This window comes from Pipistrellus hanaki, assembly GCF_964339955.1.
Source record: "Pipistrellus hanaki genome assembly, chromosome: 19".
In the NCBI taxonomy this organism is placed as follows: domain Eukaryota; kingdom Metazoa; phylum Chordata; class Mammalia; order Chiroptera; family Vespertilionidae; genus Pipistrellus; species Pipistrellus hanaki.
In genome coordinates, this window is record NC_140521.1 from 11,618,065 (window position 1) to 11,639,152 (window position 21,088).

At 60.9% G+C, this 21,088-nt stretch overlaps 1 protein-coding gene across 4 annotated transcripts in view; it reads left to right on the plus strand.

The window, feature by feature from the left end:
* The first annotated feature begins 6,160 nt into the window (after window positions 1–6,160).
* The window catches only part of ST3GAL4 (ST3 beta-galactoside alpha-2,3-sialyltransferase 4), a 43,446-nt gene continuing 28,518 nt past the window's right edge, over window positions 6,161–21,088 (plus strand). For 2 of the 4 annotated variants that reach the window (XM_084867586.1, XM_084867588.1), the window contains exon 1: window positions 8,192–8,320. The gene's annotated coding sequence lies outside the window, so the exon portion shown is untranslated. Of the gene's footprint in view, window positions 6,326–8,191; window positions 8,321–21,088 lie in introns of those variants that run through there. The other 2 variants (XM_084867589.1, XM_084867587.1) reach the window with 2 other exon arrangements.

Consider the following 21,088-nt stretch of genomic DNA (forward strand, 5'->3'; position numbering starts at 1 on the left):
CATTTGGCGTGGACTGGCCGTGCCACACCCAGGAGGCAGGTGCTCAGGAAGGTGGAGTGGGCAGACCCCCAAAAAGAGGGTGGGGGGTGGCTTCAGCTGACCCGGATGGCTGGCAGGCCCGACACCAAATCCTGCACACCCCTCCTGCCGGTTTCCGAGGGTCCTGCGGACTGAAGGGTCCCAGGTTCTCACTCCCTGTTCTCACCCCCCATTCTCCTGCCACGTCCTCTCCTTCCTGCCGGACGGTGTTCCTGGGAATGCCCTCAAGGCGGAAAACAGGCAAACTTTCTGGGAGTGGAGTAATCTATAGCCTTTTTTGATGGCGCTTCGCTTCCTTCATTCCCAGCATTGAGGTCATGGGGGTGAGTCACGCCTGCTGATAAACTTGTTGACAAGGATGAAGGATCCTGGCCTGGAAGTGGGAGGGTTTTAAAAAGAATCGGGGCGATGCGTGCCCAGAACGCCTGCCTTCGTGTCTCTGTTATTTGGTCAGCGAGTCCCTGGCCTTGAGTTTATTATCTAGGCAGGAAGACAAAACAAACTCGCTGGAGCAGCCAGAAGATCAAGTACAAAACAGGAGAGCGGGGCAAAGCGATACGTGTGTGGTGGCCCCAGCGGCCCCAGCGGCCCCAGCGGGCTCGGGTCCAAGGAGTGGCCAAGCCTCAGAGGCCTGGCCAGAGAATCTCAAGGCCAGGAAGGGACTTCAGAAGGGACGCCAGGCTGGTGGCCTGTAAGGAGCCAGCAGAGGCTGCCTCCCTGGGCAGTGGGGCCCCTGCCACTGCCCCAGCAGAGCAGGGACCGGCATGCATGACAGATGCACACGGCCCGCTTCACAGAAGACAGGTGTGTCAGGGCCCAGGGCTGTGCGTGTCAGCGTCGAGCTGTGGCTGACAGGTCCCGGGTCTTACTCGGGCAGCACTTGGGAGGCAGGATTTGGGCTTTGCTGGGTGATAAGAGGAAAGTATAAGGCAGAGGAGGGGGTGGCTCTTCCTCTGCGTCCCCTGGACAGAGGACCAGGAGACCTGGCTGCAGAGCCGAGCTCCATTCATTCATTCATTCATTCGCTCATTCCTCCGAGGTTTATTGAACATGTGCTATAGGCAAGGCATTGCCAAGATGCTGGTGACGGTGAGCAAACGGTCAGAAGTGTCTCTGGAGCCGACATTGACCCTTAACATGGGGCGAGACCCAGGGCGGTCTGAGCATGCGTTGTGTGCAGGGGAGGAGGGAGGAGGGTCCGTGATGTAATCTGCTATGTCAGGTTGTGACAATGAAGCTTTATCAGGAACTGTCTGACAGTAGTGTCAGCCAGACAGTATCCTGGGGCTGGGAACACAGAGGGGCCTGAGGCAAAGCTCCTACCCTCTGGCTGGTGGGGCAGACAGGTGAGCACACGGTGACAGACCACTCACCAAAGCTGCTTTGAAAGCAGGCGTGTGGGCGAGTGGGGCGTGGATCCTGACAGTCCTCGGCTCCCCTCGCAGGGCACCTCCAGGGGGACAGTGAATGGGATCAGGCACTGAGGGCGGGAAGGCCGTGGGGCTGCGTTCCCTACCAGGCCTGGAAGGGAAGCCGGCTTGTCTTCTCACGTGTCAGAAAAAGGCACGTGGGTGGGGGGGCCTGGAGAGGAGGAGCGGAGCAGACGCCAGCCCAGAGGCCCCTCCTTGCAGAGTGCAGGCTGTGTTTCCTGGAAAGCACAAGTCCTCTCAGCGGGGCCTCATCTGGCTCCCCATGGAGGCTGTCTGCTTGGAAAGACAGACGGACGGGCGGGCGGGCGGGCGACTCATCCTGAATGAGAGGAAGACACCAGGGCCTCCCCGGAGCCAGGCCTTCCCCTCCCTGGGTGGGTGCCCCGTGAAGGCCTCCCGCCTCTCCAGGCACAACTCCCAGTCTGATGGGTCCATCTCTGCTCCTTCACAGTTTGACTCCGCCACCCGTCACACCTGCGCCACGTCTCACCTGGGCAAAGCTTCACAGGATTTGGCATAAAATCTCAGGGTGACCGTGGTATCAGGGAGATCCCTCCAGAAGCATGGCTCAGGGGGTGGGATCAGCCCAGGACAAGACTGGGTAAGGGCTGAGCCAGAGGGAGGCCTGGCTTTGTCCCTGTCATGCTGGGAGATGGGGCTGGTCTTTCCTGTAGGACCACACCTGCTGTCACTGAGGGCCAGGCTTACTCCCCGCTCCCCAGCTCTCTCCCCAGCTCCCGCAATGGGAGTGACCGGGAGCCAAGGGCAGGACAGCCTGCAAGCTGGACACTGCTCCAGGCAAGACGGGAGTCCAGCCTCCTGCCTCAGGCCCCCACCTTTGGTCAGGGCCACTGCCCACAAGAAAACTTGATTTTTTTAAAAAAAATATACTTTATTGACTTTTTACAGAGAAGAAGAGAGAGGGATACAGAGTTGGAAACATCGATGAGAGAGAATCATCGATCAGCTGTCTCCTGCACACTCCCTACTGGGGATGTGCCCGCAACCAAGGCACATGCCCTTGACCGGAATCGAACCCGGGACCTTTCAGTCCACAGGCTGACGCTCTATCCACTGAGCCAAACCGGTTTCGGCGAGAAGACTTGGCTTTCACTCCATTGAACAGCGCTCAGGTGTGTGGGGGGCCGTGAAATGGATCCCGCGGACTCTCTGAGATACAGCTACTTGCCCTGGTCACCGCCGGAAACCGTTCCTTCGCTGCAATGCCACTTAGCAAAGCCCAACATCCTGCCCCCCTGAGAGCTCCCCGAGCAAGACCCCGGATTCCTGAGCCCCACCCTGGCTCCCCAGCCTCCCAGCCCCTCCGGCAGCGGGCTGTGTCTTTCCCCTGTGCCGGAGAGAGGGCCCTGCGTGTTGAACTGTGTGATTCTGGCGTGCATGCCTGCGTCCCTGCCACGCTCCCCAGATGAGTCCTGGGGCCTCCCCCCGCTGGCCGTCAGCCCCGGGCCTTGGCCCACTTTCTCCTGGCTTGGTCGGAGAAGGAAAGGAGCCATTGCTATTGTTCCTTGGCTCTCTGCTTGCCCAAAAGTTTCCTCACAGAGCAGAATCGCTGAGTGTTCTGTATTCGTCCACATTCCTCCATGAAAGAGGAAAATTACATTTCGGAAGGAGTTGGACATTTCAGCTCCACTTCGCCTGTCTCTGTGGAATACAGATCCCCACACGGAGAAATCAAGAAACGGTGACACTCAGAAAAATGTTTGAAAATGTTGCTCTTGTAATACGTCTATGTCCAAACATTGTCATATATCAGTGTTGTGTCTGAATAGGTTGATGTAGGTCTGCTAACCCTTCCTTCTCAGGAAGGACTAAGTCTTTTCTTCAAGTGTACTTTTTTAAAAATTATTGATTTCAGAGACAGGAAGGGAGAGAAACATCAGTCACATGTATTGCCATATATATATATTATATATTAAAGGCCTGATGCATGAAATTCTTGCACGGCCTTGGGGGGGAAGTTGGGGGGGTCCCTCAGCCCAGCCTGCACCCTCTCCAATCTGGGACATCCCTCTCACAATCCAAGACTGCTGGCTCCCAACTGCTCGCCTGCCTGCCTTCCTGATTGCCCCTAACTGCTTCTGACTGCCAGCCTGATCACCCCCTAACCACTCCCATGTCAGTCTGATTGATGTCTAACTGCTCCCCTGCCAGCCTGTTAGCCCCCAACTTCCCTCCTCTGCTGGCCTGGTCACCCCTAACTCCCCCCACCCCCCTGCAAGGTTAATCGCCTTCAACTGCCCTCCCTTGCAGGCCTGATGCCTCCCAACCGCCCTCCTCTACTTGCCTAATCATTCACAACTGCCCTCCCTTGTAGTCCTGGTCCTTCCCAACTGCCCTCCCCTGCTGGGCATCTTGTGGAGGCCATCTTGTGTCCACATAGGGGCAGAATCTTTGACCACATGGGGGCAGTCATATTGTGTGTTGAGGTGATGGTCAATCTGCATATTACTCTTTTATTAGATAGGCTAGAGGCCTGGTGCATGGGTGGGGGCCAGCTGGTTTGCCCTGAAGGGTGTCCCGGGTCAGGGTGGGGGTTCCCTTGGGGTGTGGGATGGCCTGAGTAAGGGGCCTATGGTGGTTTGCAGGCCGGCCACGCCCCCCTGGCAACCCAAGCAGCCGCCCTAGTATCTGGAATTTATTTACCTTCTACAATTGAAACTTTGTAGCCTGGAGCATAGTCAAGCCTCTTGCTTGCTCCATGGCATCAACTGTTTCTTGTTTACCTTCTATAATTGAAACTTTGTAGCCTGGAGTGGAGGCTTAGGCCTATTAGGGCAAGCGGAAAGCTTGGCTTCTTCCGTTGCCAGAGAAACCCAAGCCCCTGTGGCCACAGCCATCTTGGTTGGGGTTAATTTGCATATGCACTCTGATTGGCTTATGGGCATGGCTTGTGGAGTGGAGTGGTGGTTAATTTGCATATTACTCTTTTATTAGATAGGATACACACATACACACACACACTGAGTGACCAGATTATTATGGGTTCAGAGATCATAATAATCTGGCCACTCGGTGTATTTACGTTTCCTCCCACCTGCTAAATTCTTCTAGCTGGGTAAATAATCAATTAGAGAGGTTAATAGTAGAAAATCACATTTCAATACATACACCTGGATTATGACTACTTTGGGCAAAGGAGAAAAGGTGGGTATTGAGGTCTTAGATTTCAGAAGTGAGAATGGGCAGTTTGACAGGTTCTTGAGGAAGTGCACGCACTGGGCAGGCAAACTCTCCTAGGCAACTCAGAAACAATGGGACCCAGCCCCCCCCCCCCCCAAGCCCTCCCATTCATCACACTTACTGCAAATGAGGCTCAGAGGAACATTCTAAGACTTCCTTCTGGACAGCAGGATTTTCTTATCTGAAATCTCTTGGGCTGGAAAGCCAGGAGGATCACTGAGTCTTTTGTTCCTTAATTACCAGCTTAAAGGCAAAACTTTAGGTCACCTTCACTGACAAATTCCTTAACCCTCTGCGTGAGAGGCCCTGTGGGTTGATGGTCCCAGGATTGGATCTGCACCGCACCCGACTATGAACTTGGACGAGTTACACAACGGCTCCCTAACTAGGCGTGGTGGCCGTGCTGATCCCGAAGGCTTTGTGGGGTTTATTTAAAAAAAAAAAAAAAATATATATATATATATATATATATATATATATATATATAATTTTATTGATTTTTTACAGAGAGGAAGGGAGAGAGATAGAGAGCTAGAAATGTCAATGAGAGAGAAACATCGACCAGCTGCCTCTTGCCACACCCCCTACCGGGGATGTGCCCACAACCAATGTACATGCCTTTGACTGGAATCGAACCCGGGACCCTTCTTCAGTCCACAGACCGACGCTCTATCCACTGAGCCAAACCGGTTTCAACCTTTGTGGGGTTTAGATGAGCACTTTGTGGACATAGTCTTCACACAGTAGATAGATCTTGGCTGCTGTTTTCCTGCTGTGAAAAAAAAAAGGCCAAAAGGACTGCCACCAGCAGTATTTGGGCTAGATATAAAAAAGCACTTCCTGGCTAGAGGGCTGTGTAATCCTAGAGTATGCTGTGGAGTCATGGCAACCAGGAGACGTGAAGGTGAGAGGCAAGCCACGCACTTGCGGTGGTGAATGGACCGTGGCCCTGAACAGAGACGCGGGCTGGGAGCAGTGACTTCTGGGATCGCTCCCAGCCTAAAGGTTCCTGGAATGCATTGTGGCCCCGGCCAGCGGGCAGGTTTCTAAGACTACCACAGTGATGCCCCTGCTACTGAGAACCCTGGGAACCGCGCGGCTCCGTGGTCCGGCCATACAAATCTGATCAAAACAGGAGCTGAAATCCCATCCCGGAGTTGCTATTTTTAAAAGCGTCTGAGATGCCGGATTGGATTTATTTCTTCCTCAAACGGCATCTTGCCGTTCCCTCCTCCCCCGGTGGGCAGGATGCTAACGTGGCACATGTGAGGGACGGGAGCCAAAAGCCTTGCCGGGCAGGCACCCTTGTCAAACTGGCCCCAGGCCTCCTGCCCAAACCCACTGCCTGGCCGGGGGCAGCCGGGGCCAGGGCTTGCTGGCGCTAGATGCACCTGGCCTCCCCGTGCACCTTGCAACTTGGTCACCTCCTCTGCTCCCCACCCCCCAGCAGGGAGGTGCCCGCCACTTCCTCCCCAGCAGAGACAGCCTGTGAGGTAAACAGGGGGCAGAGGAAATGGCAGTGAGGCCCAGAGGACCAGGGCAGCTGCCGCTCGGGTTGTCTTGACCCGGCCCTGGCACAGCTAGCAGAGAGCAACAGCCCCCAGGAGCCAAAGCCCTGCTTGCCCGCCACAGCGCTTCTTGCTGAGGAGCTCACGGTGGGTGTCATGCAAATGGGCCGAAGGGATGCAAAGGGGCTGGGGAAGGAGGGGTGTGAGGGGGGGTGGCCTCCAGAACCCAGTGCCTGGGATGGAAAGGGGCTAGGATTCCTTCCTACTGCACCGCAGGGGACACGGATTCTAGGGGATACGGATTCATGGCACAGCCGGACACTTATGCCATGAAGAATCTAGAGGGGAAGAGCATGAGTAAGGAGCTCTTCCCCTCTAGATTCTTGGCGGCTGAGGGGCGGAGTCGGCATTACCGTTAGCTTCTGGGCACCCACGAACGAGGCTCGGGATAGCCTCTGGGTGGGGGGTGGAGGGCAGGGAGAGACCTAAATATAGCTGATGGGTGAGAGGAGGGACCCACCTTCCTAATAACAGCTCACGCCCCGGTAACGCGTTATACTATAAATTCATAGCCACCGCCTAAGGCAGTGGTCGGCAAACTCACGAGTCCACGGAGCCAAACATCAACAGGACAACAATTGGCATTTCTTGGGAAAGCCGCGCTTTTTTAAACGTAAACTTCTTCTCACGCCACTTCTTCAACATAGACTGGCCCAGGCCGTGGTGTTTTGTGGAAGAGCCACACTCAAGGGGCCCAAGAGCCGCATTGTGGCTCTCGAGGCGCGGTTTGCCGACCACGGGCCAGCTCTCCCACCTGTGAAGCAGGGAGGACCTTCCTCTTCCTCTGGACCTGCCAAGGGCAAGGGCTTTCATGGCTGGGTTCCTTCTACTTCGCTTCGGTCCAGGCCCCTTAGAGCCCACAGGCAATAAGAGTTTGTTGAATGAATGTCAGACCGACAATGCCAAAGGCACCATTCAAACAGGACCAAGACATGGTGAAAGGAAAACACCCTGTCGGCTATGACCTGGGACGGCTCACTTCTTCACACACCTTCTGCTCTCTGCTCCTGAGGCGCTCTAAGAGCTTCTGAGTTATGTCCTCCACAGACTAGCCCTCCCGTGTCAGCTGCAGTGAGTGTGGAGCTGGTACTTCTCTGAACAACGTCACTGTCACCATGCTTAACACTTAGTCACATCCTGCCCTGCCTACATGGGGGGCCTTCTCTGCTGCTGATGACAAGTTTGGGGGGGGGTGAGGTCTTACACCTGCCTCTGAGGCTTCAGCACCCACCCGGCTGTTCACACCTGGGGCTCAGCGGACACCGGACACCTGAGAAAGCATCTTGGGGGCCGGGGGGTTGTCCTGGAGGGGATTCCAGACTGTCAGCCTGGGCAGGTCCCAGGCTCGATGGCGGGGTGTCTGGGCCCCGTGAACCAGGGTCAGGGGCCTGATGTGGTTTCCCCAGGAGACAGGAAGCCTGGCGCCTTCCCCTTCCCCGAGGAACAGAAACCGAGAGGCCTTCCCCAGGCCAAGACAGGGTGTGCAAAAGAGGGGTTCGGAGGGCAGAGTTTTTTTGGGGGGGAGGTGGGCGGCAGGTCCAGACTAGGGCCAGGGCCCTTGGCCCCTGTGCACTGGGCATGGGCCTGTCTTCCTGCCTCACTTTCCCCGAGTGAGGGGTGAGGGGGCAGGCTCGCCGCGTGGAGAGCCAGCGGAAGACCCTTTGTTGGGGCTCCTTGTTCCCAGGGAGGGTGCGCGGGGCACATCCATCCAGGAGCCTTTTCCAGGCGGCTGCGTGGCTCTCCCGCCGCCCCGACCACACCCCCACCCACCCGCGCCATCGCTCAGCCCTCCCTCCTCCTCTTCCTCCTCCCCCGTCCCCCCTACTCCCGCCCTTCCTCCCGGGCCCGCCCGCTCCGGGTCCGCGCCCGGCGCTGTGCGCACGCGTGTCCGACGCGTCCCCGCCCCGCGGGGCCCGGCCCCCGCCTCCCGCCTCCCGCAGGCGGGCCCGCCCGCAGCCCGGCCCCGCGCCCGGGACCGGGACCCGCCGCCAGCGCCGCGCCAGCCCGTGCGCCGCCCGCCCGCCGCGCGCCTAGCGGATCGGAGCCGCCGAGCCGCCCGCCCGCCCCGCCCCACCCGCCCGGGTGAGTACGCGCCCCGGGGCCGCGGGCAGGGGGAGCGCGGGCGGCCCGCCGCCGGTCCCCGGCCCCGCGCGTCCTCCGGGAGGGAGGGGGTCGGGCCGGCACGTGGGTCCGGACCACCGACCGGGTGGGCGGCCGAAGCCTGGGATCCCCTGCCCTGCTTTCCGCGGGAAGCCGTTCCTCTGGCTCCGGGGAGGGCGCACATGGGACGGGGCTCTGGCCCCGGAAAGTTTCAGCCCGCTCCCCTCGCCCGGGCAGAGGCGCCCCGCCCTCAGCATCCTGGAGCCCCGATGTCTCTCCCCACTGCCCCATCGAGCCAGGAGGAGCCCCGGGGGCCGGCTTCGCTGGAGGGGAGGTGGCAGGCTTTGCTGGGTCGGTCCCTGCGCCGAGTAGCAAGGTCGCCCAGCAGAATGGGTCCATAGGGGGAGGTGGCCCGCTGCAGGCTGGCGGTGCCCGGGACTCTGGGTCCACGTTGTGGGGCGTCTGTGGGTCCAGGCCGCTGTGCTCAGAGCTCCCTGGGTAGTGGGCTGGGTGGTGGGCGGTGAGGAGGGATGGAGCTGGGAAAGGTGGGGGTACTGTTGGCACACCCCCTTCTCCCCAGGGCTCAGCTGTCTGCTCTGAGCGCCGCCCTGGGGCCCCTGCCCTTAGGGACCTCCGGCCTTAAGCTGCCAACATGTCTGCCAGGACTCGTGCTGCTCCTCTATCCCCAGTCCTGGGGGAGGCTCCCCTGGGCCATGGGAGGCCTCTGCGGCTGCTTCCTCTGTTCCACAGACTGGGGTCCCCGAAGGCCTGGCTTTGAGGGGCAGGCAGCCTTGGGGTGCTCCCTGTGCCCCCACGTCTGACCTCCCGGCCACCCACAGGCTGGCTCCCCCACAGCCTCTCGGGGAAGCCTGAGCCCTGCACCGCCCGCCAGAGGGAGGCACAGGGTGGGAGCCAAGTTCAAGGCGGGCTTACTCTTTCAGAGCCCTGGGAACGGCCTGACAGGGGCTGGGCTGTCACAAGAGGCACAGAGCAGCGCTGCCCTCCCTGGAGCTGAGCTCGGCCACCTGCCTCCTCCAGACCCGGCCCTGGCATGGGCCCCGGGGGAGGGGTTAGGGGGGGGGTCTTCAGTGAGTGGTTATGGAAGGTGCCCGCACCAGGAAGAGGTCTGTGTGTGCCATTAGACCTGTTCCTCCCACACTTTCTCTCAAGGTTGTCCCGAATTCTAGAGAGAGCTGCCTGGGGTGGGGGGGTGGGGGGGGGGGGGGTGGGTGGGTGGGTGGGTACCAGCCGATTGGTGCCCAGAAATGAACTTCTGGGGCTTTTTCTCTTTGCTGGGAGCTGGTCTGGAACCCTCCCCCTCTAGCCACCCCTGACCCGAGGTGGCCCAGGCCGCTCTGATCCGCTCCCTCTCTGCTCCTGTTCCTACGCCCAGTGCTCCCCACGCTTCATCCCTCAGCACCGGTGCTCGGCGTGGGAGAGCTGAGGCTGTGCCGTGGGCCCTGGGTCCGCCGAGGACAGCCACAGCTGGGCCCCCCCCTTTCCTTCCCTCCGTCCCCCAGAGTCCAAATGGGCAGGAGCTGGGAGGGGAGTGTAGGTGGAAGGAGAAGTGAGGAGAGGAAGGGAGAGTTGCCTGCTCGGGCTGTGGGCTGACGAGAGGTGGCTGTGGCTGGGGAGTGGACTGCTCCTGGGTCTCCCCGAGAGTGGAGGCCCAGGCCCAGGAGTGGGTGATGCCCCCTCAGGGCTGCTCCCCACAACCCCCCCGACTCCTCAGAAACAGCCCTGGCCCCTCCAGCCCTTTCAGACTCGTAGGACCCAGTGTTCTGGATGGAACCGAACGTCTGCTCCTTTCTGGAGTTGTAACACATCCCCAAAGTGACTCCCGTGGCACCGGCAGGGACTGGGACGGAGAGGCCAGGCCGCTGTGTGCTCCTGCTAGACCTGGCCGTGGCACAGCTAGCCACACGGCCTGCGGTGGCCCTGCCGTCGGTGCCACCAGGCCCTACCTGGGCTCGGGCTCGGGGCCTCCTCTGAGAGGCCGCCCCATGGAGCTGTGACCTCCGCCTCTCCTAGTGGCTCCCCGGTTTGCGCACCCACAACCCCCCCCCCCCCCCCCCCCGTCCCAGGACGGGGTCCCTCGACCTCAGGATGATCCCGAAGCCCGGCTCCAGCCCCCGGGCGTCCTGAGAGGGACCCTGGAATGTCCCAGGGCCACGTTACAGACTGCGACCGAGGCTGCTGCCAGCGCCTGGCCCAACTCCCAGACCCTGAGACGGAGGGAGGACCCTGGAGAGCGGGGCTGTCGGGTGAGGGGTGGGTGGAATCCTCCCCCCGCCCCCCCAGAAACCTTACAGGGTCTGTTCCCTCTCTCCTGACCCCGCAGGGACCTTCTGTGTAGATGTCTCTGCCGCGCTTGCTGGCCACAAGGTCCTCCTTCCTCCTCCGGACTCGGGGCCTTGACCTGAAGCTTCCCGTGGCCCGAGGAGCTGGTGGGGGGAGACGGGTGTTGGTGGCTGTAGCTTTGAGTCCCCCTCTCCTGCCGGAGTGCTCCCAGTGCCCCCGACGGAGGCCGCCCCTGGCCTCCGAATCATGCCCTCCCCCGTACCCCCTTCCCCGAGTGTGTGTGTGTGTGTGTGTGTGTGTGTGTGAGAGAGAGAGAGAGAGGGAGAGGAGAGAGAGGAGAAAGGAGAGAGACCCCAGAGGGAGGAGGAAAGTGGTCAAGTGTAGCAGCAAGTGAAAGCGGCCGTGGGACGCGGGGGCCACGGGCAGGTGTGGGGCCGTCGACTGGGTGCCCTGCCCGGAGCTGGGCAGGGGCTGAACTCTGCCGAGGGGATGGGCTGGGCTGGTTGCCTTTCGGGTTCAGGAGGGAGGGTCACAGGTGTCCAGAGCTGCAGGTTTCCTTCTAGTCCCGGCCCCCTCGCCCGGGACCCGGAGACCTGCGGCCCTGTCTCTGCCCACGCCCCCCTCCACGCTGCCCCGCAGACAGGCGATGTGCTTGCTTACACCTCTGGAGCCCTGGCTGCGCCCCCGAAGCTGGCTGCGCCCCCAAAGCTACTCTGCAAAGGGGCTTAATCGTGCAGGCTCAGCTGGCGAGGCCCTCAGTGGCCGCAGCTTCACACCAAAGCCCGGGGGCGGGGCGGGGCGGGCGGGGAGGACGACGGGGGTGGCCAGAAACAGGACAGGAACCAGTTTGCATTTCTGCCTCGGACCCAAACCTCCCTCCACGGTGCGGGTGCCAGGGCTGCAGCGGTGCCCGTGCCCGAGGTCTCTCCTGTGTGCTCGGCCCTCGCATCCGCCCCTCGGCACCTGTCCTTGTCTTAAAAAGGAGCTTAGCCAGTGCCAGAGGCCTTAATCGTGCATCCGACCAGCACGAATGAAAATCCCGGCCCGGTCACCTGAGTCGCGCCGACACTTCCGTGCGTCACTCCCGGGAGGCCCCCGCCCTAAGCCCGTTTATAAATGAGCAGATGAGGCTCGGGGAGATTACGCCGCTCGGCCAAGGTCACGCAGCTCGAAAGCAGCAGAGCAGGGCCTCGTGTGCAAGCTGGCTTCCGAACCCCGCACCCTCAGCCCGGTTCCCCGGTGCCCTGCTGCTCCCTGAGCTCTCCTCGCCCCGTCCTGTGACCCACAAGGAGGCCAAGGCTCGGAGGTGTGAAGAAGGAAGGGGTTTGCTCGAGGTCACCGGGCCTCCTGATCCCCCCAGCCTTGAGCTCTGTGTGCCGCTGGGTCCCCCACACCTCTGCCTGCCCATCCAGGAACCCCATCCCCTGAGGCCAGCCCTCTCAGCTGGGCAGGGAGGGCTCCCCTCCCGCAATCCCCCCCTCCCAGCAGCCGGCCCCGCCCAGCCCCCACTCTCCACTGTCCCAATGGTAATTGCTTCCATCTGGTCTGCCCACTGCTCCCCTGCCTTTGGGAAGGCAGCGAGGCTGCCGCCCACAGGGCTGCGGGGCCTCATCCGGCAACCAGGGCACCACGTTGGGGTGGGGGTGGGGTGCCCAGTGGGGTCTGAGCACCAAGGGGCCCGGGCCCGACGGCTCCTGGGGCCCAGCATTCCCAGGCCCCAGGGACTCCTCTGAGACCCGCTTCTTCGTCCCGAGGGCACTTCCTTTCTGCCCTGGGAGGTTGCTCAGGTCAGGGAGGGGCAACCAGGAGAGAAGTGGGGCCCGTGGCTTGTGCCGGGGACCCTGTGGTTCGGGGCCACGGGAGGGAAGTGAAAGCGGGGTGCTGCTGCTGGTGGTAGGGGGTTCCCCGACCGAGAGCGGGGACAGGTGAGGATGGAGCCCACGTGGGTTCGGTGGTCCCAGGCAGCTGGCAGCCCGAGCAGAAACTTCCCACCGAGTCTGATGCAACCGCATCGCGGGCACCCTGCCCCCTGAGAAGGGGTGATGGGTGCAGGGTCCTACCCTGGCCTCTGGGTCCGTCCGGGGGAGGGGAGCTGGGCAGGGGCACGGCAGAGCCCTCAGCCTGGGTACCTGGATGGCCAGAGGAGCCTGCTTCTGCCCGAGGAAGGACAAGCTCCTGATCAATTGCTGCCGAAGAAGGTCAAGGGCAAGCCGGGGACCTTGACGGGGAACCTCCTGGGATGCCTGCGTTGTCCTCCCTGCGAGGTTAGCGTGTCAGCCTGAGATCCGCGAACCATGCAGTGGCCATCCTCTCCACGCATGGGAGGATTTTATCACCATTGTTGGCCAGTAATCGCTCAATAAATATTTGCTTGATGAGTGGATGGAAGATGGGGCTCGGGTTTCCTGACTAGTTTTCCCTGTGTCCCTGCCTTACCTCCCCTTTGCCTGGGGCGAAAGGATAGAGCGTCCCTTTGGACAGGTGAGCTCTTGCATCAGGGAAGGCCCCGCCCACTCCCCTTCAGACAATGGAGGGGCCAGCGGGAGGCCCAGGTGGGGTTGGGCGGGGAGTCTACCCCCTGGAGGGCATGCCCCTCCCACCCACGCTGTGGCCAGCTGGTCACATCCCTGCACCCGTCACCCCTTCTCAGCCCACCCTGCAGGCCTGTGCACAAACGGGTCCTAACTTCACCTCCTATCTCTGATCTCAGTCCTCTCCTCCCTATTTTGGGCCAAGAAAGGAGTCCTGGGGGCAGGGCCCTCTCTCAGGAGCCCTCTCGGGAGTGAAGGCTGGGGATGGGGGTCTACCCTGTTCTTGCTTCAACCCCAAGAGCTGCCCATGTATTCCTTACGCACCGGGTTTCCACCTCGATTCCATGCGAAAGTGGGACAGAGGGTTTCTTTCTCTTTTTCTTTTTTTTTAAAAAATATATTTTATTGATTTTTTTACAGAGAGGAAGAGAGAGACATAGAGAGTTAGTGCCTCTTGCACCGCAACCAAGGTACATGCTCTTGACCGGAATCGAACCGGGACCCTTCAGTCCGCAGGCTGACGTTCTATCCACTGAGCCAAACCGGTTTCGGCAAGGGACAGAGGATTTCTTGGCTTCATTATTATTATTATTACACCGAGTGGCCAGGTTATGATGATCTCTGAATGCGCGATAATCTGGCCACTCAGTGTATTTGTATCTCAAATGGTTACCAAAAGTATTCTAGACTTTTGCTGGAGATCAGTCACCTGTTTGCCCTGAGCTTTTTATTTTATTTTATTGATTTTTTACAGAGAGGAAGAGAGAGGGATAGTCAGTTAGAAACATCGATGAGAGAGAATCATCGATCAGCTGCCTCTTGCACACCCCCTACTGGGGATATGCCCGCAACCAAGGTACATGTCCTTGACCAGAATCGAACCTGAGACCTTTCAGTCCGCAGGCTGACGTTCTATCCACTGAGCCAAACCGGTTTCGGCTGCCCTGAGCTTTCTGTCAGCCCCTGCAAAGGGGAACACTGACCAGGTGCACGACTTATAGTATCTTTGATATCAAATCAATGAGGTCCTCAAGAGAAGTACACCGAGTGGCCAGATTATGATGCGTTCAGAGGTCGTCATCATCATCTGGCCACTCAGTGTATTTTAAATATATTTGTATTGATTTCAGAGAGGAAGGGAGAGAAAGAGAAACATCAGTGATGAGGGAGAATCATTGACGGGCTGCCTCCTGCATGCCCCACACTGGGGATGGAGCCCGCAAACCGGACCTGTGCCCTGATTGGGAATGGACTGGGACCTCCTGGTTCATAGGTCGATGCTCAGCTGGCTGGGCGTTTTCTTGACTTTAAGGCCTGTGTGTGAGAAAGCCCGCCTCTGTCCCAGCAGCGCCTCCTCACTTCTGCACCCGCTGTCCCCCAGGGGTGCCCTCAGCATCCGGCCCCTGTTCTCTGCACACTCCCTGACGACCCAGCACACTGTCCCTTCCTCCTGAGCCCCCACTCCTGTGACGCGAGCCCGGCTGAGCCCAGATGAGCCGTGGAGGCCGGGGCGGAACCATTGGCCAACCACAGACAGGTGGGGGGCTTTGCTGGGGGCGTGTCCCGTCCCCGGTGGCAGCCTCCACTTCTGGGCAAGAGCCTTCAGATGACCCCTCGGTGCCCCGACCCCGTGCCCCGCAGATGCTGGCTGTGTGTTGGATGGCACTCGGGGTGGGGCAGGGGATGGAGTGTCCGCCCCCTGGCCCTGGAGGAGAGGGCGGGGCGGGGGGGGGGGGAGGTGAGCTCAGGCACCGGTTTCTGTGAGCACGTCTGCGCATTGGGTTCTTTTTTATTTATTTTATTTTTTTATTATTGATTAAAGTATCACATAAATTGTCCTCACCGCCCATTCCCATCCCAAACCCCTCCCTACATATGCCCTCACCCCCCTGTTGTCCATGGCCTCTGGCTAGGCCCATATGCATGCACACAAGTCCTTTGGTTGATCTCTGTCCCTTACCCGCACCCTCCCCTGCCTTCCCTCTGAGGTTTGACAGTCCGATCGCTGCTTCTCCGTCTCTGGGTCTGTTTTTGTTCATCAGTCTATGTTGCGCGTTGGGTTCTTATCGCCGCCTCGCGCTCCGAGAACTCGGTGCATGAGTGAAACAGACGTTCAGAGCTGGCGGAGGCCTCTGACGCCAGGGCAGGACCCGAGCGCTCCCCGTGTGGCCGGCACCGGGCACCCTGCTGGCACCCAGCACCCGCTCAGTTGCTTTCGGTGGATCTTGCCGTTCAAGGTCACAGAGTGGCTCTTACCCCCAGCAGGGGCCTGCCCAAGGAGTGGCCTGGTCTCAGCCGCTACATCCCACCCCCTGTCCCCACGGCCTTGCTTTCTCTGAGGTCCTGGTGCCACGTACCTGTCCGTTCTCCAGCCCCAAAGATCCGGATCAGTGGAGCCTAACGCCCTGGGGGTGTGGCTGGCGGGGGGCCTGGAGACAGTGCCCCGCTCTCCCGCTGCTCCTGGGCTGACTTTGTGGGGCTGAGAGTGAGCTCAGGGCTGTTAGGGTGTGTATGTGTGTGTGTAAGGGGGCAGCCGACCCCGCAGAGATGGGCTAGGGTGTTGACCTCCCTCTCCTCTTGTCCCCCCTTTGGTGCTTTTCCTCACTTTCTCCCCCCTACCCTAAGGTGACCAGACGTCCCACTTTTGGCGGGACAGTCCCGATTTAAAAAAAATATATATATATATATATTTTATTGATTTTTACAGAGGAAGAGAGAGGATAGAGAGTTAGAAACATCGATGAGAGAGAAACATAGACCAGCTGCCTCCTGCACACCCCAGGGATGTGTTCGCAATCAAGATACCGGAATCGAACCTGGGACCTTTCAGGCCGCAGGCGGATGCTCTATCCACTGAGCCAAACCGGTTTCGGCGACAGTCCCAATTTTTAACAATTTGTCCTGCGGCGTTTTTAAAAAAGTCCCGATTTTTGGACGCGGGACAAATTGTTCGAAATTGGGACTGTCCCGCCAAAAGCCGGACGTCTGGTCCCCTTACCCTACCCCCCAATCTTTTCCTGGCTCCCTTCCCTTTTCCTCCTTTGATCCCGTCGTCTCTCTTCCTTGGTGTCTGCCTCCTTCACTCTCTGGTCCTCCCCTCTCCCCGCCAGCCCCTCGCATCCAAGTCGTCCTGACAGTGGCAGTTGGACTCTGTGGCTGGGAGGGCTCAGGGCTCAGGGCACCTCCAGTCCCAGCCCCGACGTTTCTAGTGAGATGGCTCTTCTCGCATTTGGGTTTGGGAAGGGGCACTGCCTGCCCAGAGTAGGAAGCGGAGTGGCCTGTGCCACCCGGGCCTCCTCACCTCCTCAGACACCTTCCTGGGCAGGAAGCGGGGAGCTTGTCCTGCAGTTGGAAGGTCCACAAAAGAGCTGGCCTCTGCCCTCTGCCCTCCTCTCTCCAGAGCTCAGTTCTTTCCCAGAGGTACCTGCTGGGATGGAGGAGGTGTGTGCTCAGACGCTTCCCGGGGGAGCACACACAGCGTGTCATGCTTGGACCGATGGATCCCTGTGCATGCGTGTGCGTGCACTGCGAGTGTGCATGTGAGCGCACACGGGCGTGCATCTCTGTGTGGACAAGAGCACGGTGCCCCCTCAGGCCTGTCCCCGGCAGCCCTGCTCCAGCCCAGAGCTCTCTGGTGTCTGACCCTGGCTTTGCTCTGTCTCTGGCCGGCTGGCCTCCTGCTGTGATCCCACCCAATGGCTGGCTGGTCCCCGGCCACCCATTGGGCTGCCTGGGGGCTCTGGGGCCGGCATGTGCCCCTCCACCCTCCAAAGGGAGGCGCACGGGGCTTCCTGCCTGGTGTCCCAGCCCTGCCAAGGCGGAGGGAATGGGGAACAGCTGCGCTGGCTCGGCCCGGCGCTGTATGGATGTGGTTTGACAACAAAGCTCCCTCTGTGTGTCCTTTCTCAGGCCCCTTACGTAACGGGCGAGAGACCGAGGGAGGCGGTGGGGATGGGGACAGGGAGACACCAGGACGAGTGGCTGGGAGGGGACAGGGGCCGGGAGGAGGGGGAAGGGGAATGAGTGAGAGAGAGAGGAGAGAGAGAGAGAGAGAGAGAGAGAGAGAGGAGGGAGAGGAAGAGTGGGAAGAGGAGGAAAAGTTTATCTTGACCCTTCAATTCGACTTGCAGCCGCCAGGGTGGGAAGGAGATAAAGTCTGACCTTCCAACCTTATCTGTCGATGCCTCCCTTTCCCTCCCTGGGTCACACCTACGAGCCTGGACACCAAACACATCCTATAAAGATGGGGATCGTTCCTCTCCTTTACTGTTTTTTCCTTTAATTTATTGATTTGTTCTTGAGAAAGAGAGAGAGAGAGACAGAGACAGAGACAGACATTGATTTGTGGTTTCACTTGTTGATGCATTCATTGGTTGGTTCCGGCACGTACCTTGCCCGGGGATCGAATCTGCAACCTTGTGTACGGGCGCGATGCTCTGGTCAGCTGAGCAGGGTCCTCCTTGCTTCTTGGTTGTCTGGCTCAGAAGCCCCGCTGGCAACCCCTTCGTAGTGCTGCTGAGCGACCCGCTGCCCCCAACCCTGTGCCTTATTGGGCGGCCCAAAGGCCCTCCTGCTCACTCACTCACTCACTCACTCCCTCCCCAGCTCCAGACCCTCGCCCACCCCCCTCAGAGGCCCCTGGGTCCTGGGTCCTGTGCTCTCTCCTCCCTCAGTAACCGGACATTCTCACCGTCACTGCCTCTCCAGGACAGCCGGGAAGGTCAGGGGAGCTGGCCGGGCTGCAGTGTGTTCATGGGGGCGGGCCAGGGCCCGGGTCCCCTCAGCTCCTGGGTGGGAGAACACTCCCCCACCCCCAAAGAGGCCAGGAGGATGGCGGGGCCTCCAGGTGGGGCCAGGCGCCTGTGGTGACTGCATCTCCTGCTCTTTCTTGGGGTCTGCTCTTCTCTGTGCCTCAGTTTCTCCGAGCCTCCTCCTTGGAAAGGATTGGATTGGACTCTCGGGGTGGTCCAGGCTGCAGTGGGTGGATAGGGCGTGTCCCTGGGAACAAGGATGGTCCTGAAAGGGGGGTGATGCTGGTGACCCCAGGTTCTGGCATGTGGCTTGCCCTCTGGCATATCCTCGGTTAGATTTTTAACAACATGTTTTATTGATTTTTTACAGAGGGGAAGGGAGAGGGATAGAGGGTTAGAAACATCGATGAGAGAGAAACATCGATCAGCTGCCTCCTGCACACCCCCCTCCCCCCCCCCCCCCCCACTGGGGATGTGCCCACAATCAAGGTACATGCCCTTGACCGGAATCGAACCTGGGACCCTTCAGTCCGCAGGCCGACACTATCCACTGAGCCAAACCCGTCAGGGCCTCAGTTAGATTTATGGTGTTTTCCCAGGGGGTGTGCTGTCCACCTGGACACTGCTCTCCGGAGAGTTGGGGCAGGCGAACCTGGATCTGCTGAACAAGCCGGACTGGACTGCTCAGTCCCCAGGCCCTGCCCCATCCTGCCCTTCCGGCCACCCGCCCCTCCCCCCCTGAATTCGCTGAGGCCTTAAGGCATGAGCCCAGGAGGTCTGGGCTGAGGCAGATGGCTCAGGGAGGGCCTAGGGGTGACTTGGATTTGTGTGGGGTGGGCCGGGAAGACGGTCCCTGTCACCTGGCTCAGCATCAGACTCAGGAGCCGGCCAGGCCATGCATGAGGAAGGTGAGTGAGCCTTCACGGGTGCTGGGCGGGGGTGTTCTGCCCACAGCTACAGGCTGTCCCCGGACATTTCCCCTGCCCGCCCTGGGGACACCCCTGTGAGGCCGGGTCTCCCTGCCTCTGCTTCCTCTCCCCCACAGCCCCCACCCCATGTGCTCTTCCTGGGGGCTGGGGGGCGGGGGCAGAAGGCTTCCCTTTACCCACCTTTGCCAGGCAATCCCTGCGGGGCTGGCTTAGCCACTCCCAGCGCCTCTGAGGGCTCCAGGGACCTGCAGCCTCACAAACAAACTCCGCTGGAGCCCGAGCTGATGGTGGCAGAGCTTGGTGGGCGAGGGATGGGGGAAGAGAGCGCCCCGGCAGCCGAGGGGGCCCAGCAGCCCCCGGAAGCCGTATGTTGGGAGTCGGGGTGTGGGAGGCAGGGAAGGAGGAGGGTGAGGAAGGTGTGCCTGAGTGTGCAGAGATTTCCACGCTCCTGGATTTCCAGTGTTTGTGTTGGGGTGCACACATGCCTGTGCTCCAGCCGGGGTCGGTGTGCTTGTGCAGAGCTGGTGGGTTTTTTGACCCTGGGAGGGTCCGAGTGGCCCTGGGTGGGGCTCCTCCTTGGGACAAGGGGACTGGGTGCGCCCAGGACCGAAGGGGCCTGTGTCAGTTCTGATAACCTGAGCATCCGCCAGCCGCCAGCCAGCCTCCCGCCGGCCCTGCCCTGAGCCCCGGGCTCTGCCCAGAGGGTGTGCACGTCCTGAGCAGGACAAAGCCACTCTTCCCTCCCTGTGTCCATCCCGGGCTTCACCTGGAAGAGAGTCCAGAGGCAGCCAGCCGCTCCTCGGAAAGCCTTCCCGATGTGCCATGCACCAAAGGGCCTCTTTTCGTGGCTCTGTTCCCACGGACCAGCTGAGGCAGGAAATGGAGGTCCTGATTTCCCTTTTTTTAGGGTTTCATTCCTCTTCTAGGTACCCCCCCGCCCCCCGCCCCGCCCTCCCTCCATGGCACCCCCTTTTTCTGTTCTCTCCCTCAGCAGTCCTGACCCGATGGGGGGCCCCTCCTAGGCATTCAGGAGGGGACCTTCTGCGGCCGATGCCCCAAGACCTCTGTTCCAGAATCACCGGGGCAGGCAGGGGCCCCGCGGGGCTGGGCACCGTGGGGCTGGGCACCGGTCCCGGGTGGAAGGGGGGGGGGTTTCAGTCCGCAGAGCGAGGGTCCCTGTGGGAGCAAGGGGCTTCTGTGCAAACCCCGCGGCTCCCCCAGAGCCACGCTGCTGCCCCATGGTGGCCAGCGCCCCTGCTCTGGAGAGGGGACCTCGCCAGCAGAGGGGCCCTCGCTCTGGGAAGGAGGTACTGCTCAGGCAGAGAGGGGGCTGCCTCCGGAGCCCAAGGGGCAGTGCCCTGCGCCCCAGGAGCTGGGAGGGAGGTGCCGCTCAGCGGAGGGGCACAGCCCTGTCCTGGCGGAGGATCGGTGCCAAGCCCTGTCGGCTGTCTCCAGTGTGGCTTCCCCCCCGTCCCTCCCACTGCACGCTCCTCCCCACTCGGGCGTGTTCCCCGAGCCCGGCCAGGCTGTGGGACCTGGACGGAGTGCAGCGCCCCTCCTCTCCCCGGGCAGCTGCGTGTGTCCCGTGTGGCGTGTAGCGTGTGGCCTGTGGCGGGTGGCGTGTGCCATGGCCCCAGGACGAGGGGTGAGTGTGGTTGTGGTGGTGGGAGCAAGCGGAGGCGGTGGGTGGTGGCGGCCTCCTCCGTGGCCGGGATGGGCAGAATGTGAGGGGAGAGGGGCTGCCACGCACTGGGTGGGGGGGCCTTGGCCAGCACCCCGTGCCGTCAGGACCCAGGCCGAGCGCGGGCTCTGGGCCCAGCCCGGACTGAGGCTGGGGACCGTCCGTCGGGGTGTGTTGGGAGACTCCCATGGCTCCCAGAAGTCCCGCTGGCCCCCTGCACTCCTCTGATGAGGGATCTGTGTGGCTGGGAGGCGGAGAAGCTGGTCAGGGTCACCCAGCCGGTCCCCAGAGCCCGACGGAGCCCAGGCCGCTCGCCCCGGGCCCCTGGGTGGCAGAGGGCAGAGGCGCTGAGTCGTGCGGGCCTGGCCGGGCCCCTGGGCTCCTTCATCCCAGCCCCGCCACCTTCCAGCCGCCCGGCCTTGGGGCCCTTTGTTTAATCTCTCCGTCCTCCGTGTCCTCTTCTGTAAATCAGAGTCAGACGGACTGCCCCTCAGTGTGGTACGAATGAATGAGATCGTGCACAGCGGCTGCAGATCAGCCCGGGGTCTTAAACGTGA